Below are 17239 nucleotides of genomic sequence, written 5' to 3'. Positions count from 1 at the left end.
TGCCATCTGTTCATTTCTTTAATATTTTTTATATCTGATTTCTAGCCTTTGATCAACTATTTCTAACCAAAAGTCATATCCACAAGTTAAAATTTGAATACTGTCTTGAAAATTAGCAATGTTTTGGCTAATTTCTTTTTTATTCCATATAAATATATTCAACTGGGTTCCTATTATACTAGCTTTGTTTATTCTATTATCTTATTTCAAAATTTAATTTGTCATCACTAAAAATTATGCCTAAATAGTTGAATTTAATTTGATTTAGAGGTTCTTCAATGAGAATGCAGTAGTTAAGATTTTCCATTTTCATACTTTTCAATATTTTATACTTTGATGTTTTCTATAAATTATATATTTATAGAAAACATCAAAGTATAAAATATTGAAAAGTATGAAAATGTTTTATGAAAATAGAAAATATATTTTCTATTTTCATGCTTCATCATTTTTTGATTTTCATATCAAACTTGTTACAGAATTATTCAATTTAGCTAAAATTTAATTATGTAAAAACCTGTGCTGAACCTATCTGATTTTGATATCAATTTTAATGTCACTATGTTTCATAATGTGATCTATATAGATGTTAATAGCAGGAGATAGTTGCTCTGTATAATGCCTCATTTACACCATATAACTATATTGTTTGCAACAGCTTTCCTCTTGGTATCTGAACATATTCTTCATTATTGGGACCTAAGTCTCAAGTAAATTTGTTTCCAATTTCTCATTTCAAAATTTTATCACATTCTACCTAAGATTGCTTGTCAGTCAAGAAATTTAGCTTGATGTTTAGTGCTGAATATTAGACCTTCCTTTTCATTATTGCCTGAATGTAGCATATCACAACACTTATTTAGCAGTATAACATCTGTTTTTTTCTTTTGATAACAGCAATTGAAACATATCAAAAACTAACTCTTCGAAGAGTATCACTTCTTTTCCAGCAATACTGCTCACACTGATGGTGGTGGTAACACTCATCTTCAATCCTATTTGTTGTTTGATTGATAAATTTGCTTTATTCAATAAATTTACTTCCTCCATCTAGTCTATTATTGATTGTTGATCACTTTAGTGAGCCAGTCACTCATAATTCTCGTAGAAAAGCTTATACGTGTTATACATGATTATTACTTAACTTAAGGAATTCACAACATACACTAGAATATAAATTAAACTAAACTTTAATATATATTTCGGCAATGTCACATTGCCATCTTCAAAGGAACTTAAAATAAAGACACGTGCATGCAGGCACTACACACAACAAATGAGGACGAAGCGAGGAAGCTATTGTTTCTCCTAAAACTCCTGATGATACTATGATGGTGTTTCCCTTATCTGCTTTGGTGATTACTATTGCTTTGTTTTTCTTCATTTCCTGCAGAGCTTTATATTCACTATTGGATATGTTGGTTTTTTGGTGGTCTTGCTTTGGTAAGAACATCCAGTCTAATATTGTTGGCGATGTGGTTTGGGAGGTGGCGGATCCCACATTCAATCTGGATCATTATATCCTCGGCCGGTATTTTTCTGGGAGCAATGGCGAAGTTGTCGCCACGTGAAAGGGTGACGAGTGCTGCAGGCTTCAACGTAACTGAAGAAAGGTTGACTACAGTGTTGGTTGAAAGTTTTGGTTCGGGGTTCGAGTTCTTTTTTAATTTCTCAAATTTCTTGATAGGTCGACCACGTATTTTCTCACATTCTTTATCTGCGCAGTGCACGAACGTCTATAAAATTGACCAAAGCTTGTGATTTAACGTGTTGGAAAGCTCTTCTTCAAGCGCCCAAATAGCTTTGTTTGCATCAGCTAAGAGAACGGCGTAGCAGCAATTTGTTCCCGTAGTAGAGCATAGCTGGCACGGTTATAAATTCGGAGAGCCTTTTGTGAAAAGAAGCGGTGTTTAAATTTCACACAATTTGGGATTATTACCTGATTATCCTGGCAGCATTTTAGGAAGGTCAGACGATTCGGTTGTCTTGGTAACTTCGGCTTCATGTTACTGTATTGGCGAGCCTTGCATGGAATGGAATCTCCGTGGATGATAGTAGTTCTTGTAGAAAGGCTTATATGTTGGTTGTACAAGATTATTACTTAACTTAAGGAATTCACAATGTACACTAGAATATAAATTAAATTAAACTTTAATATATATTTCCAATATTTCGGCAACGTCATGTTGCCATCTTCAAAGGAACTTAAAATGAAGACACGTGTATGCAGGTACCACACACAGTGAATGAGGATGAAGCTATTGTTTCTCCTAAAAGTCCTGATGGTGCCCCCTAGTGGGTTATGTAGGTATTCTTGGCCGTTGTGCTGAAGGTCTCCTGATGTATGTCTCCCAAATTTGGGGAAGTCACATGCAACCAAATTTGTTGAGGTTTGGCATGTTTCTTAGGGCTGAGGCCGATTCCATGAAAAGTCTTTAAAATTTGAACTTGCTACGGTGTATTAGTGTGGCTTTCTTCCACCGAATTCTGTGGTGTGTATCCAGAGCATGGTTTGCAAGACCAGAATGGTTATGTGAGAATGGATTCTTGTCCTTGTGTTCGGAAATTCTGATATTCACTGTCCTGCCTGTTTGGCCAAAGTAGGACAGCTTAGCTTCAAGGGACCTGGTATACACCAGGTAGGTCTAGGGGAAGTGGTTGGTCTTTAGTGGAGTGGATAAGGGATGCCAATTTTCTATATGGGCTGTAACAAGAGGTCAAGTCATGTTTTTTTAAGATTTTGGTAATTTTTTCCGAGGTGCCTCGGATGCAGGGAATGATGGACTTAGAGTAATCCTTGTTGTGAAGGGGAGGGGGTTACTGGTTTCAATATATTTTGGATTTTTTTGGGGGGGGGTAGCCATTGGTTGAGAAAATGTTGAGTATGTGATTTAGTGTTGAGGATGCCATTATTATCAAATTACTTTGGATTTAGAGAAAGATGTTGGAATCGGCCTCAGCCCTAAGAAACACACCAAACTCAACAAATTTGGTTGCATGAGACTGCCTGAAATTTGGAAGACGTACATCAGGAGACCTTCAGCCCAAAGGCCAAGAATACCTACATAGCCCACTAGGGGGCACCATCAGGACTTTTAGGAGAAATAATAGCTTCCTCGCTTCGTCCTCATTTACTGTGTGTAGTGCCTGCATGCACGTCTTTATTTTAAGTTCCTTTGAAGATGGCAACGTGACGTTGCTGAAATATATATTAAAGTTTAATTTGATTTATATTGTAGTGTACATTGTGAATTCCTTCAGTTAAGTAATAATCAGAGTCACTCATAATATTTATACTATCCTATGCAGGTCACTAAGAATACTCTCAATTCACTATGTTTACACACACACAAAAAAAAAGAAACAAATTTTTTAGTTTGTATTTTCATTTCTTTTTCCTAATAATGCTTTGTGCATCTACTTTATACTCCATAATGTGCTTTTTGCTTTTTTTTTGGGCCATTCATTTAAATCTAACCATGTTTCTTGCCAAATTATTGAAATTTAACATGTCATTCTAAATGACTTCTTGCTGAAAACTTTCATTGTCCCATTGCACTGTGAGACTAAATGTGTATAAAGCATGTTTAAAGAAGCAAATTATGTAAAGTATTAATGTTAAATAAAACTAATTATGAAATTAAGAAATTACTTTGTAAACATATAAATATGCAGATATAAATAAAAAAATAAATATTACATTATCTTACCATGTGCTGCTCTGCTCTCCTCCAGTGCAGACTTGCAAGAGGAGAGCAAAGTCAGTCAAACATTTGTCATAACCATAAATGCATAATACCCTCCCCCAAAATGGATAGAGCATCTTCAAGGTTTTTTATTTTTTTTTTTTAATTATACAGAAAGAATTCAATAGCACATATAGCAGAAAATCCTAGGCCAAAGTATTTTTTGCAAACTGAAATATTTTGGATATTATGAAACATTCTATGTTAGCAAAGGTGCTGAAAAAGTGAAACTTTTATTTTAGAAAACAAAACTTATAATAGCATTCATTCATTTCCATATCTTGGTGCAAAGATTCATAGCTTTATTATTGAACACGCCTGAATTATAGCAGATAAAGAAATGGTGCAAGGAGATGTCAGTATGGATGAAACAGCATGCAGTGAGCAAGTTTCTGGCTATAAAAATGTTATCTGTGTAACATTTTTTGCAGTAAAACTTTCACTGACAAAATAAAGTTAGTATTTATGAGGATCAGTACTGTTCATCACTAGACATATGCATCCACACCTTAGAGATGACATCCTAAGCAATAACACAGCAAGAAGTCGAACACACAAAATGTAGTTCACTGCAGTCAGATTAATGAAATGCTATAAGAAAGCATATTTTGCAGCAGACAACAGCAAATAAAAATGCCATTACACATAAGCAATGCCAATTTCATGCCAATACAATAATTACTTATCTTGGATGAAACAGTGCAGTGAATCCTATGTGTGTGTGTGTAGGATGGTTTTCCAAATGCTAAGAAACAGAAATTTGCTGGAAATCACCCTTGCAATATGAATTGCACAGCATTAGGTAGAGATGAAAGATAAGTGCATGATATATGAAAGCAAGACAATCTACAGAATACTGTCAAAGATTAAACAAGATTATAATGCCATACATGCATAGTATGATAATGCAACATAAAATAAAGACTCTACCAAGAAATTATATTCTTAGTTTCATCCTTTATCCAAGTGTAAGTTTGCACATGAAGCAACTTCATGACTAGGCTACTTGTATATAGAGGTTAAATGTCACATCAATTGCCTTAGTACCCCATAATGCAATGCACATATCCTTACGGACCTCAATAAAGGTCAAAACCACTCTGGGTAATGGATATTACCCAGACTGGTTTCCCATAATCCACAGCATTATACTTGTCCATAAGGATATGTTCTTTGCATTATGGGATACTAAGGCAATTGATGTGAAGTCATTTGCCTTTATATACAAGTAGACCAGTTGTGAGGTTACTTCACATGCAAACTTTGTTTGCATACAGTTGGATAAAGGATGAAACCAAGAATATAATTTTTTGACATCTTTATTTTATAGTATAACCAAGTGAAAAAACTTTCAAGATAATGTAACATGTTGTAAAAAGTTTAAGTATATTGTGTTCATAGAACAGTTCCTTCAGAACATTCCAAGTGTTTTGTTAATTTCATAAAATGTTACATTTCATTTTAGGAAAATGAAATGTAACATTTTGTCAAGAATAACAACTATAAAAATTTGAAAACAAAATTAGGAGGTATTACTATTTTAACAGCTTACATAATTCAGATAGTGCTGAAATGTATAAAAAGTAAATATCAGTATATGTAATTATCAAATCAATAATTAAATACTAGTATACTAGTCTGTGCATGTATAACGCACAATAATAATAAACATTGCATATCAGCAGTGTCTATTTAGGTCAGGTTCAGACTAGGGATTGTCAGGATCACATTTTTACTTTAACAAACAGTGGAAAAATCAAGGAAATACAATAAGGATCCATATTGTAGTTCTGAAGATGGTGTTCAATAAAGTGCTGAGAGAAAAGCTGTTCAAAATGCAACAATTATATGGTGTAAACAGAACATTATACTGAAAAATATATAGTCTAAACTTAAGTTACATGTCAGTAGTAAAATCTAAAAGAAGTATGGCTTGCTATAAAATCAAATGTAAGTCAAGGGTGCATGCTATCTGCACTATTATTCATCATCTATATGGATCACATTATGATGGAAATATGGCATTAAATCTCATGTCAAAATTGGATATTCAAACTCAGTTCTTTATACTTTTAAATGATGTTATACTCTTAAATAAATCTAGCATTAATCTTCAGCACTCTAAACTGAATTACTGTAACAAATTTGGTGTGAAAATCCAAAATAAAAAAGATGAAAAATATGAAAATAGGCAGGACATATTTAAAATTTGAAAATACGGGAGTCCATGCAAATAATGATTGAGAGGAAAAATGCAAACAGGAAGTTGGTAATAATGTCAATTTTTAATCATTTGATACCTATCACAGTATCCTGGAACACCCCCTCCCCCTTTTTTTTTTGAGAATACATATCAGGAATATGATAATTTTTTAAATCTGAATATGGAAAGTACTTCAATAGTCATTTGGAGCTTTTTATAATGCTCATGCCATTGGAGTTAACAATGTTAACTGTAGTATAATGATTCTGGTTTAACCAAAATATAACTATGAAAGTAAAGTTTACTTATTCACTCAACTAGTTTCATATGCATTATGGTGCATCAGAAATAAAGTTAATTTTCAATTTGAAAACATTCAGTAGCAGAATGAGTTTAGTATATAAACTGATGGACTTGTCATTAAACTAATGGTACACATCTGTGCTGAAAAACCACGTTTCATCGATGATCTGTACTGTGTAACACCCATCATAACTTAGTGTCTTTTATATAGGCTGATACCAGTTGGGTTTAGGATAAAGTCTTGTTTATTGCACTGTGTTGGATAGTGTTATTTCAGGAAGATTTCTTTACACTTGCAAGTAATGATATTACATGACATTTCCCTTAGTTACAAAATTACTTGAGGTTTTTCTTTAATAGCATGACAAGCAAGCCTTTTGTATGTGTGTGTGCACGCTGGATCTCATTATAATATCAGAGAACTTAATGTAAACCAATCTAGCTACACTGCCTCTGCTTGAGGAAGTGATCATATAGTTTGACCTGGGAAATTGCCAGAGATGCAGACTTTTCTGTTAAGAAGAGGTACACCCTCTGTCCAAAAAGAAACCAAACTTTGAATAAAAAATAAAACACAGGCCAATTATAATTATTAAAATCATTTATTTCAATCAATATACTCTCCTTCAGCTTCGATATGGCATTTGGCAAGGTCAATTAATTCGTTAAATGAGGTTTTTTCATATCGGTTTTTGGGATACTATTGAGGGTCGTGGTTACTGCCACCTGAACATTTTCGATGGTGTTGTATCAGTTTCCTTTCATCAGCAACTGAAGTCAGGGGAAGAGAAAGAAGTCACACGGCAAAAAATCAGGTGAATATGGCAAGTGATCCAACACACAAACTTGGTTTTTGCTCAAAAACTGTCTCACAATGTTCGAACGAGATGGTGCATTATCATGCAAAAGAGACCAGCTGCCTACATCACGATATTCATGCTGTACACGATGAATTCTCACTATCAATCGCTTCAAAACTTAGAGATAAAACTCATCATTGACCGTTTTGCAAGGCAGAACAAATTCTGCGCGCATAATGCCCTTGGAATCATAGAACAAATCAGCATTGTCTTTACTTTTGACTTCTGAAAGCAACTTTTTTCGGATGCCCCTCTTCTCGTGTCTCCACTCAGCACTCTGTTTCGGGCTCATACTCAAAACACCAGGTTTCATCACCAGTACTGAGGTCCCTGCAATGTTCAATTCAATACATTTTTTGGTCGTCGGTCAACTTGTGGGAAAAAAATCGCAAATTCAATTTACGAAGGCCCAAACTCTCAGTCAAAATGTTGTGCACAGTTGATTTTGAAATCTCCAATTCATCTTCAATCAATCTCATGGATGATTTTGGGTTTTCTTTGATGAAATTGCGCACTTTTTGGATGTTAACTTCGCTCAGTTCAGTTTTTAGATTGCCAGGCTTTTTGTAGTCCTCAAGCGTCTCACGACCACTTTGAAATCGCTTAATCCACTCGTAACTTGAGTATGGAATAAGCATTCATCACCGTATGCTTTTCGAAGCATTTGATGCATTTCGGTAAAACTTTTACCAAGTTTAACCCAAAAGTCAATCACAGCTTTGTTTGAAACTCATTTTCTGACCGCTTGTAAAAACACACTGTCACTCTTGGCACTATAACTCGGCTTCTAATGAAACAAATGTCATAAACAGTTGACACAACATTAATGAAGGTTGCTGCTTTCGACAACAAAAAGATACAACAGGTGATGCAAACTAGTTTCTTCTATTTTCGAAAAGTTCAGTTTCTTTTTGGACAGAGGGTGTATATGAATTTACGAAGCAGATGAGCTGAAGAGTCAGCTTTCAGCAGTGCCATGGCATAAGAATTTGGAAGGGAGAGATGGTGGTGGTGCAGGGGAAGTGGTCGAGGAGGTTTGAAGAAAGCAGTATCAGAATTTATATTCAGAGGCAGAAGAATAAATCAGGAAGAAGTTAGATGGATGAATAGCTTAACTAAGCAGGAGTTGCAGACAAAGAAAAAGTTGTGTAGAGATTATAAAGAAAAAGGTGATCAGCATGCCCATGAGCAGAACAAGGCACAGACAAGAAGGGTGATCTTCATGGTAAGGAAGGCCAAAACTAATTATGAGAGAAAAGTAGCTGATGAAGTGAAAAGAAATCCTAAATAATTCTTTCACTATGTATCTAGTAAAAGGAGGAATGACTATGGAAGGATGACTTTAAAAAGTGTCACTAGTGGGGAGGTAACAGAAGCAAACCAAAGAGTTGAATTACTGTGAGCATTTTGCAGGGATGTATCATCTAGGTGGTGATGTTGCAATGGCAGATGTGACGGATTATATGGCATATTGGCTCCACGTATTACAAGAATGTAAAAGGGAATTATCAGATCCTCTGACCAAGCTGTTTAAGTCTTAGAAACCAGGAAGGTGTTGGTGGACTGGAAAGAGGGCAAAATAGTCCCACTGCATAAAAGAGGCTCCAAAATAGATGTAGCAAACCAAACTATAGTCCAACCAGCATCTCAGAAGTGGTGATTAAGGTATTGGAGAAACTGGTTGAAAGGCAGAATTCAGGAGTGAGTGGAAAGTATATGGTATTCTGTAAGGCACAACATGGTTTTGTGAAGGGTAGGTTTTGCTTGTAATTTTCTTACTTTTTATAACAAAGTGACAATGGAGTAGGATGAGGGAAATGGCTACTAGGTGATACTGCTAGACTTTGCAAATTTGATAGGATTCCACTGTTGCATAAATTAGAGCAATGAGAATGGATATGAATCTGGTGATTTGGATTAAAAGGTGGCTGATGGACATATATCAAAGAATGGTGTTGAGTTTGGGAGAAAGCAAGCAACCATTGCTCAGTACTAAATTTCTTATATCAATAATAAAGGAAACTGATGAGGTCAGGAACTTAAGGGAGGTGACTGTGGACAGGAAGTTGAAGTTTAGAGGGCACATTGCAAAGGTAGCAAAAAAACAGCACATCAGATTATGTGGTTGATGAAGAACACACTAACAAGCAGGGAAAGAAAAGTTATTATTGCACTATATATAAGGCTACATCTAGACCACTGTGTGCAGATCTGGACATGTAGATTCCATAGGGATAAAGTGCTGGAGAGGATCCAGAGACAAGTGACAAAGATTGTTGCTGATGTATGGAATGCTCCCTATGAGAATAAATTGATGGTCTGTGAACTTCAAAAACTAGCTGATAGAAAAAAAGAGGAGACATAATAGAAACTCATAAGTTATTAAAGGGGCCTCAAGTTTTTTTTTTTTTTTTTTTTTTTTATTATCAGATTGACACTGAAGACTTTCAATACATGGTAGGAAGGGAGAGAACGAGGAGTCACCCATGGAAATTGTGTAAGAGCATGGTTAGCAAGGATGTCAGGACTAAAGTTTTTGTTTGGAAGATGTTGAGTGGAATGGGTCGCCAGAGGTGGTTGTGAGTGCTTGTCATGAATGATATGATAGCTATTGTGCAAATAATGGCTAGTGTGTGAACAATGAATTGCCTGTGATGAGCGACTATGGATATATCTGCATTATAATAATAATAAATGTATTTTTAACTCGTCACTCAAAGGGTTAATATACTAGCTATTTTATCTGTGATGTTTTTGATATATGACAAAGTGATAGTACATTTATAGTTTATTTTCTTGCACGTTTGCAAAGACATCAGCAGTTTGGTAGAATGTTATTAAGAGTTAAGATTGCAGCCATTCTTTCTAAGCACTTACTTCTTATTCATTTCTTGTTCCTTTATGTTGTGTCACCAGCTATGGTGCATGCTCTGTTAGAACTTTAATGACATCTCTCATTTCTGGGTGGTGAGAAGTAGAACATAAATATCCATGAGTGTTGAATTTTTCCTGTATATTGAGAAGGCTAATCTGTTCCATTTAGTGACTAAGATGAGCACATGCAAGAAAGGAGGTATTCTGTTTTCTTCAATTTCTGCTGTAAAATTGTTTTTAGATTTCAGGAAGTTGTTGAAACTAATAAATGTTTCTTTTCACCCTGGCCAAATGAGGTAAATATTGGCATAAAGTAGTGATATTTTTGATTTAGCATGGTATTTTTCAATGGCCATCTTGTGAAAAGATTCCATATGCATATTCTACTAGAAATGTTGATAGTGTCTGGTAGAAATGGTTCTAGGTAATAATACTGGTTCTTCTCCAGGTGCATCAGTGAAGACAAATTACATCTAAATGTACTCTATATCCACAGGATCCAAAATGGTTTCCTTTATTTTGCTGATGAAATTTTGAATTCTTCATGTAGAAAGTTGTTTTTTTAACATGAGGAAAATTAGAAATTTTTAGAAAGGTGTTGTATAATGAAAAATGTCTTACAAAAAAGACTGTTGGAAAATGTCTTGCAACTGGTCTTAAGGGGATGTTTTCTTTTTGGATTTTTAGGTATACAGCTCCATAGATCCATGATAATCTAGATTGTTTCATTATCTGTTCTTTAATTTCTTTAGACCAATGCAAAGGCCCACTCTTGATCAAGTCATTTATTTTATTAAGTGTACTCTTCAAGCAGAGGTTATCTAAATATCTGTAGGTTTTATCTTTTTGTAAGTCTATCATCTTGTTTCTCTAATCATTGAAATCTAGAATTATAGCAAAAAAACAACTCTAGAATATAGAATTGTGTTGTCTGTCAGCTTTTAATAAAATAGTCATCATTGTTACAAATATCGAGTCTTCTTGATCTCTGCTTTAGATTTCTTGTTGTTGGTTTGAAATTCATTTAAATTGCTGTTATACTTGTTCACCAGTTTATTTTTTTATATGGAGAACTGAACCCATCCATGAGAGGTTGATCGATCTATAGAATGCTAGTATTATGGATAGGCAAGAGGGACCCGATTTACAATTTGACCTGTAGAGTCATGGATTGTATTCTTTGGTAAACACATAAGGTAGAAGACTATTCCACCTTATGTGTTTGGTTCTGTAGATATGGAGTTGAACTATGAAGGAGTACTGACTAGCTATCACATGCATTTGAATGCATTTGACAGTGAGTGGGGGAATTATTGATGCAGATTCTGATGAATGTTAGCCACAGAAGTATTTGCAGAAGTTTCCAAATCTCTTATTACTCTTTTTCCAGAGGCTCTTTTTATATGTGAATCTCTCCATTGTTGTGTATACTCCTATATATGTGAATGATGGCATAGGACAGTCTTTAACTTTACACATGTTAATTAATGACTTCCAGATGTAAAGGATCATTGCTTGATTTCTAATTTTTCCAAAAATCAGTTATATGAGGAAGAATTCATCATAAAATATTATTACTGGAAGAACATTCAAATGTCTTTATTTGTAAAATTTTCAGTTAAGTTTCAAAGCCATTCTCAATACAATTATAAGAAAACACAAAAAAAGAGAACAATCCAGTTGAAAGCATGTAATATGTTGGCTTCAGAAACTTAGCCAAAAATTTTACAAAAAGACATTTGAATTAAACATGCTTCCAGTAATAACACCCCCCCCCCCTCCAGTCCAAAAAGAAACCTAAATTTTCGAAAATAGAAGAAACTAGTGGTGCCATCTGTTGTATCTTTTTGTTGGCGAAAGCGGCAACCTTCATTAGTGTTGTGTCAACTGTTTATGACATTTGTTTTATTAAAAGCTGAGTTATACTGCCAAGAGTGACAGTGTTTTGACGAACGGTCAGAAAATGAGTTTCAAACAGAGAGCTCCAATTGACTTGTGTTAAACTTGGTAAATGCATCAAATGATTCAAAAAGCATACAGTGACGAGTGCTTATCCCGTACTCAAGTTTACGAGTGGTTTAAGTGATTTCAAAGTCGTTGTGAGATGCTTCAGGACAACGAAAATTCGGACGGTCCAAAAACTGGACTGAGTGAAATTAACATCCAAAAAGTGAGCGATTTCATCAAAGAAAACCCGAAATCATCCTTGAGATTGACTGAAGATGAATTGGGGATTCCAAAATCAACTGTGCACAACATTTTGACTGAGAGTTTGGGCCTTCGTAAATTGAATTTGCGATTTTTTCCCACAAGTTGACCGACAACCAAAAAATGTATTGAATTGAACACTGCAAGGACCTTATTAAAACTGCTCATAAGGAATCAAACTTCCTTGAAATGATCGTTACTGGTGACGAAACGTGGTGTTTTGAGTATGAGCCTGAAATAGAGTGCTGAGTGGAGACCATCAGAAGAGGGGCATCCGAAAAAATGTCGCTTTCAGAAGTCAAAAGTAAAGACAATGCTGCGATTCCAAGGGCATTATGCACGCAGAATTTGTTCTGCCTGGTCAGATGGTCAATAGCGAGTTTTATCTCTAAGTTTTGAAGCGACTGATAGCGAGAATTCGTCGCATATGGCATGAATATCGTGATGTAGGCAGCTGGTCACTTTCGCACGAAAATGCACCATCTCATCGTTCGAACATTGAGAGACAATTTTTGAGCAAAAACCAAGTTTGTGTGTTGGATCACTCGCCATATTCACCTGATTTAGCATCCTGTGATTTCTTTCTCTTCCCCTGACTTCATTTGTCGATGAAAGGAAAGCGATACGACACCATTGAAAACGTTCAAGCAGCAGTAACCATGATCCTCAACAGTATCCCAAAAACCAATATAAAAAACTCATTTAACGAATTAACTGTGCCAAACTCTGTATCGAAGCTGAAGGAGAGTATATTGATTGAAATAAATGATTTGAATAATTATAATTGGCCTGTGTTTTATTTTTTATCAAAAGTTCGGTTTCTTTTTGGACAGAAGGTGTATTTTATAATGAATCCTTGATTTCTATTTAGTGTGTCTTTTGAGCAAATGACCTCGGAGGACTTGAACAATTTGTTGTAGTAATTCTCTAAGTATAGCATCCTCCATGCTATACTTAGAGAATTACTTCAACAAATTGTTGAAGTAATTCTCAAAGAACTTCACACATTACCGTGTGAATGTTCTTTGAGGATGTGTGCTAAAAATCTGCTTTTTTCTTCCAGTTCGTTTTTAATGTAACCCATATGTTCTTTATAGCAGATTTTGAAACTTCTCTCAGTCTGACCTAATATTTCCCACAAGAGCAGAGAATTTTGTATACACCCTGATGTTTATAAAATGGAACTTTGTCTTTAGGGGAGTGTGGAGAACTTTGTAAGGTGTTGCCTGCTGTGAAGCCCATTCTGATACTGAGTGCCTTTAGTATTTTGGCTATTTTTCTTGATGCAATGCCAATGTATGGAACAGATACTGTCTTTGTGTTATCATGGGGTGGTTTGTCAGAAAAGTTTCATTAGTATCTTTTTTGGAGCATCCATTTTGGAGGAACTGATGAAATAGGATTTGAAGCTACTATCATGACATACCATCAATTTTTAGTATGTTTAAAGCTCTATTTTTCAGAGTTTTGATTATACCTAATTTTTGTTGAGGGTGATGGAATGAGCTTGCTTGTAGGTACCTGCCTGTATGGATTTTTTTTCCTATAGACTTCTAATGATAATCCTCTAGTGATATTTTTGTTCACAAGGATGTGTAGGAATGTAATGTTCTTTTCTATTTCAAAAGAAAATTTTATTTTTGGATGTTCATTTTATTCAGAAAATGTAGAAAATCTTCATGTCTTTCTAGACGTGTTTCCAGACAATAAAGATCATCCACATATCTTCATCATACATATGGCTTTAAGGATGTGTGTTCAACAGATGATTCTTCAAATTTTTCCATGTATAATTTGGCGATTGGAGGCGATAGAGATGAGCCCATTGCAAGACCATGGTAGCAAAAGTTTCCTTTCCAAGTGAAAAATAAAGATTTTAGGCAATGTTGGAAGAGATGTGTGATGTCCAGAGGAAATAGGTTTTCAAGTATATCTATTGATTCTTCAACAGGGAAATTGGTAAATAACAAAACTATGTCTAAACTGCGTAATATATCTGATGAGGAAAACTGAATTTTTGAAAGTTTATCTATAAAACGTTTTGAGCTTTTTAAAAATATGAATTTACTGGGGTGCTTTAGGATCAAAGCTGTATAAATGAGAGGAGACCTCTGCATAGCGCTTAAAGGAATGCAGAGACCCAACTAGGGCTACTGACCTAATGTCCTATCCTCGCCTTCTCATGGTGCACTGTGTTAGGAATTTATCTGGATATTGAACAAATGAGAACAGGTTGCTATTTGGGATTTAGCCAACCAAATTGTATTCTTATTGGTTTAAACCACAATGTAAAATGATGGTACAACATGACAGAATTTCATGCCAGCTGGGATACTGCCCAGCTAAACAAGGTGCCCACTGTTTTTGCCAGGGCACCAAGGTGAACAGCTAAGTCAACTACTAGAACAAATCCTGAAACACATCCTAACTCAACAATAGAGTTTAAGATTAATACTATCAACATAAGAAGCCTGAATAGCAAAGAAATGGAACTGCCATTGTCATAATAGGAGTGACTGAAACAAAAGAGACAAAAACTGGTGCGATCTTTCTAAGCAATAAATACAAAATGTTATATTCGGGCAATAACAATCAAAGAAAAGAAGGAGTAGCTATATTATTCAACACTAAATACGATGCTAATCTTTCTTGAATGGCAGTCAATATCAAGTAGAGTATCAAGCAACATCAAGTATCAAGAAAATATCAGTATCGGGAACTGGAAATGAGATTTGTGCCTATGGTTCCACAGATGACTGTACTAAGGTAGAAGTGGAGAAATTTTTTCGAGGCTTTAGAGAAAGCAACTGACACAATAAAAAAGGAAAAGTTGGTCCTTGTTGGGAATCTAAATAGCAGAGTAGGAAATGATTGTCAGACACAAAAATATTTTGGGAAAGTTTGGAGAAAAGAGCAGAGCTAATAATAAAGGCAAATGCCTGTTGGATTTCTGCTGAGGACATGGATTGATTATTACTAGCACAATATTAGTAATAACCATTGTATACAAATTCACATGGAGAGAAGAGACAAGGAATAAGAAAAGTCTCATTGACTATGTTATTGCTGATAGTGATGTTTTCTCACTAGTGCAGGACACTAGAGTGTACAAAAGATTTGAAATTGGAAGTGATCACTGTTTAGTCTTGAGCAGGTTTAAACTGAATTTCATATTGAAAAGAATAACATGTAAGAAAGTTTTAAAGGAAATCAAAGTTGAGCAGCTCTCAGATGTGCACTGTAGACTAAAATATACAAGCATTATTCAAGAAAAAATGAAAGAGTTTGAGAACAGGAACAAAACCTTGGAGATTCAGTGGCAAGCCCAGAAGAAAACATTGATCGATTCAGTCAAAGAGGCAGGTGGTGAGGTTGTTTGCAAGGAAAGAAAAATCAGAACCCCCATGGTGGACACAGGAAGTTAAAGAGGCAGTGAAGGAAAAGAATAAAGCATATCAAAAGTTCCTAGTGAATAAGTCAGTTTGTGCTCTTAGAGAATACAGACACAAATGTAAGAAAGCTAAACACTGTGTAAAAGTCATGGGAGGAATTTGGCAAGAACATAGAAAATAAATATCAAGAAGGTGGCAAGATATTCTGGAGGCTGTTGAAGAAGCTCAGAAATGGAGGAAAGAGTGATGTAAAAGGAATTAGAGATGATAAAGGTGACATGAAAATAGCAGAAAAAGATATCCTTGAAGTATGGAGTAATTACTTTGAAAGACTGCTAAATGAAATAAGCAGTGATGACAGCACCAGGCATGCAGTCAGGAATAAATATCCATACTGGAAGTAGAGAAAGCCATCAAAATCCTGAAATGTGGAAAGGCAGCAGGAGTAGATGATATTCAAAGCGAAATGCTCAAGTATAGAGGAATAAAAGTCTTACAGTGGCTGCACTGCATAGTTCAGAAGGCCTGGACAGAGGGATGAATTCTGGAATATTGGAGTAGAACTCTCATAGTACCCATATATAAAAAGGGAAATAAAACTGAATGTGAGAATTAAAGGTATTTCCCTGAGTGTTCCTGTAAGATTTATGCAAGTATACTTGAGAAATAGTTGATAAGGATTGTGGAAGGGAAGCTTGGTGAAGAACAAGCTGGGGAAAAAAAAAAAATTAGCTAATGCCTTTTTTGTTTCTGTATAGGGAGCAGGTGAGGCTGTTTTAGCCCTTTCTAACCTTATGGAGACTAAGTGGGCAGTTCAATCTCCACTGGTAGATAATCAGAGATAGCTGGCCCAAGGCTATCACTAATTAATTGGTACACAGTGAAGGCGGCGACTAACTAGTGCCGCCATCTTGTTGTCCCCAACCCTAAGACAATATTTTCATCATCATCATCATCATCAAATTCCTGCCATGTACCCTCAAGGGGTGTACAGGATATGACAGTACTACATGAAAAAATTACATCATTACTAACTTCCTATCTACAATTTTCCTCCAAATCAGTCTGTTACTTGTCAAGACTCCAACATTATCAGATCTTATATTTCTATCATCTAAGGCACTTTGTACCGTATCAATCCACCTATATCTTGGTCTTCCTCTGGGTCGTTTTCCTGCCAACCTGGCAGAGAACACTTGTTTTGCTAATCTTTCCTCTCCCATTCTATTTAAGTGACCATACCATCTGAGATTAGCTCTGCTAACGCATTCCTGGATGCTGACAATGTCAAGTTCTTTCCTAATATCCTCATTTTTAATATGATATTGCCATTGATGCCATCTGTTCACGCCTCTAATCTTTCTCAGGACTCTCATATCTGCGGTCTCTAGTCTTTGGTCAAGTGTTTTACTTCTGACCCAGCTCTCAGATCCATAAGTTAAAATTGGTTTGAACACAGTTTTGTATACAGCTAATTTAGTGTTCCGACTAATTTCTTTCTTATTCCATATGAATTTATTCAATTGACTTCCCACGATACCAGCTTTGCTGATTCTGTTGTCTATTTCTATATTTAGTTTACCATCTTCAGTAAAAATTGTGCCTAAGTAGCTAAAATATTTTACTTGTTCCACAGGTTCTCCATTCACAACA

The 17239-nt window shown here is 35.2% G+C and overlaps 1 protein-coding gene across 1 annotated transcript in view; it reads right to left on the bottom strand.

The window, feature by feature from the left end:
• The window catches only part of LOC150098723 (SUN domain-containing ossification factor), a 265907-nt gene that overhangs the window by 22101 nt on the left and 226567 nt on the right, over positions 1–17239 (bottom strand). The window lies entirely within an intron of this gene.

This window comes from Typopeltis vanoorti, chromosome 15, assembly GCF_054136105.1.
Source record: "Typopeltis vanoorti isolate ZY-2024b chromosome 15, IOZ_Tvanoo_1.0, whole genome shotgun sequence".
NCBI lineage: Eukaryota > Metazoa > Arthropoda > Arachnida > Uropygi > Thelyphonidae > Typopeltis > Typopeltis vanoorti.
Note: the sequence above shows the minus strand (reverse complement) of the source record. Positions and strands in the feature narration are given on the sequence as shown.